Here is a 3066-nt window from a genome sequence, read left to right as displayed (position 1 = left end):
GAGAGACCATACAGATAGCCTACGCACAGACTCTACCAGTAACATGAGTACTTCCCACACGACTTAAATATCTCCTCCTCTTCTTCTTCCTCCCCCTCTTCTTCTTCCTCCTGCTCCTCTTCCTCCTCATCCTCTTCCTCCTCGTCATCATCATCAGCAGCAGCAGCAGCAGCAGCAGCATACCTATCCTCTTCATTCTCCTCGTCCTCCTCCGCCTATTTATCCTTATTCTCATCCTCATATACCATCTTCCTCGTTTTCCTCCTTCATCTCCTCCTTCCCCTCCTCCTCCTCCTCCTCATCATCATCATCATCATCATCATCCCACTCATCTCCCAAAAATTGTCTGGGGGTAGCAGGAATACAATTAATTATGGGGGGGGGGCACTTTCTTGCTTTCGCATTGATATAAAAAGGTGGTTTGGTGTGGTGTGGTGTGGTGTGGTGTGATGTGGTGTGATGATGTGGTGTGGTGTGTTGTGATGTGTGGTGTGGTGTGGTGTGGTGTGTGATGCGGTGTGCGGTAAAGTGTGTGTGGGGTTTAGTTTGTGGTGTGTGATATGAAATTAATGAAGAGTGTGTGTTGTGTGGTGTGTGAGGAGGGTGGTAGGTTATGGTGTGTGGTGTGGTGGAGGGGTAAGTACTGAGTGTAGGTGTGTGGTGTGGTAGGGTATGGTGTGGTGTGGTATTAGTTCTGTATAGTGCGGTATGACGAATGGACAGACAGACAGGAACCCACCACATAACAAGCACCAGACAACATTGCAAGCATCAGACACAGTAGCACCAACACAGCACCCCATCAGCATGCAACACGGAGGCACAAATTGACTATGCAACACCGCCGGCCCGTCACCTTGCCACATTCGGTTCTTTATGATGATACGGGTAATAACAGCATTCCCAGGTAAATGAATATTAATATATATGCCCTTATTTTCACCGCTGCCTCCCTCCTATAGCGGTATTTTCACAGCGGGGGGGGGGTATTTTTTGCACGACAGACAGACAGACAGACAGCCCGCGTATGTATGACTGGGGATGCTGGGATCGTGTTACAATGATTTATGAGGTGGGGCTGTGAGTTGGAGGGGGGGGCAGCCAAATGGTAGGGGACAGGGTGACGTGGAGGCGATTTTTTTGTGGTCGCCTCATACAGGGATAAGGCGTCAGCCAATAGATAAAGAAATTGATAGATGGACAGACAAAGATCCTTAACCCCCTATCAGCTCAGTAGATGGCCCAGGTGTAGTCATTTGAAGGATAAATTTGACTAGTAACCAAGGAGACTCATTCCTACTCGTGACTAATGCAACCACAAGTTCCGCCAGTTGATAGCAGACTAGTCACGCGTCAGTCTATCTGTCTATCTGTCACTCTATCTATCTATCTGTCTGTCTGTCTACTCATCCATCTATTTTTATCTTTATTAATCTATATTTTTCTGTCTATCTACCTGTCTATGTCTTCTGAACTGTGAGCTTGCATCCCTCCTCCATTGAAGTACCTATGTAACAACGCATTCTCGCCCCCTATCTCCCTTTGTAACTGAAATGCAGCGCTCTCCAGTAAACACTCCCAGTCCTTCATGTATGTAACAGGTCATCTCTCTCTCTCTCTCTCTCTCTCTCACTTACATATTGCACATTACACCTCAGTATCCTGTTATATGTTACTGATGCAAAGTGGGGTGGTAGTAAAGCGGTATAAATAACATGGAAACCAACATCAAGGGATAAATAACTAAAATAAACCGCAAAGGAAACGGTGCTACGAAGCGTGCTGTTTCACCTCGAGGAAGACACTGTGTCGCATAATGCTGGTTTCGGCGCCAGAGTTACATTTAGGGCGGAGTATTTAGGTATTTTGCCGGGTATAATGGCCCGCCTCTTATCTCATGGTTTAAATTGTTTTTTGGCGGGATTGGGGGCCATCCGTGCGTTAATTTGCTTAATCGAACGTATTACCGAAAAAGTGTCACGGATTGGCACGCTATCACGATACATATTAGCGTACCAGTATTTCGTCATTCGATATCCTACAGAGAGAGAATTGTTTTACTGAAATATTTAGCGGAATTATTTTACTGGTTGGTTGATGTGGAAGTATGAGGACAGTAAGCGCCCAGTAAGCTCTGTTGTCCATAAACATTTATATTATCGGTCCCTGCAGCCCATAGGTCGGTAATGGTGACGTGTGTTAACCACCATATTTAATAATCTTCCAGCATTCCACCATTACCAACCCGGCAGAGAGAGAATATATACAAGGCGTTTAATCGAGCTGCTAATGCAGAATTACATAAGGACAGAAAGCGCCCGCTAAGGTTTTCCGCCGATTACTAGTGTTGCAATATTTCTTCATTCACCTCCTTGCACAGGTATTTACAAAACGTACCAAGCTTTAATTATGTAAATTTAGAAGATATTTTAGAGAATGTCGAGCTTTTAATGTGTAAATTTACAAAATATATGCAAATATATCGAAGTTTTAGTGTGTAAGTTTATGGCGGAAAAGAGTCCTTTCGTCGATAAACATTTACATTAGAGATCCCTGCAGCCCATCGGTCGGTAATGGCGGCATGTGATGACCCCATACCGCACATATCTACCTTAATTATACGACCCACGCAGACGATGTAGCCCTCCATCTCAAGGCCACTTCATGAACTCAAACTGCAGTAGCTGGAAGAAGTGAATCAAAGCTTAAACCGTCATAATTCGCGGTACTTTTGCATCCTGGTTATATTTTCCATGCCCTTCCCGCCAAAATTTCGGATTCCTGCTTGGCCGCTGTACCGAAGTTGATAGACATAATCCCATTCAGGACAACCACTTCTACACGATGAAGTCTTTTGCATTATCTATTAATTTATTTACTTACTTATACTTTTTTCTAACTTGAGGGACGTCTGGCAGTGAAAGGCTTTAGTCCTCTTACCTTAACTTGACCCAGATTTTATACGTTTGTTATTTTGTCTGTCTGTCTGTCATTCGACCCACATTCTTCGTTAATTATAGTGTGTGTGAGTGAGGCGGTAATTACGATGGCAATGAATGAGACAGG

This window comes from Coenobita brevimanus, chromosome 46 (genome assembly GCF_032717465.1).
Source record: "Coenobita brevimanus isolate Jiangsu-jjx chromosome 46, ASM3271746v2, whole genome shotgun sequence".
Classification (NCBI taxonomy): Eukaryota; Metazoa; Arthropoda; class Malacostraca; order Decapoda; family Coenobitidae; genus Coenobita; species Coenobita brevimanus.
This window is presented reverse-complemented; position numbering follows the sequence as displayed.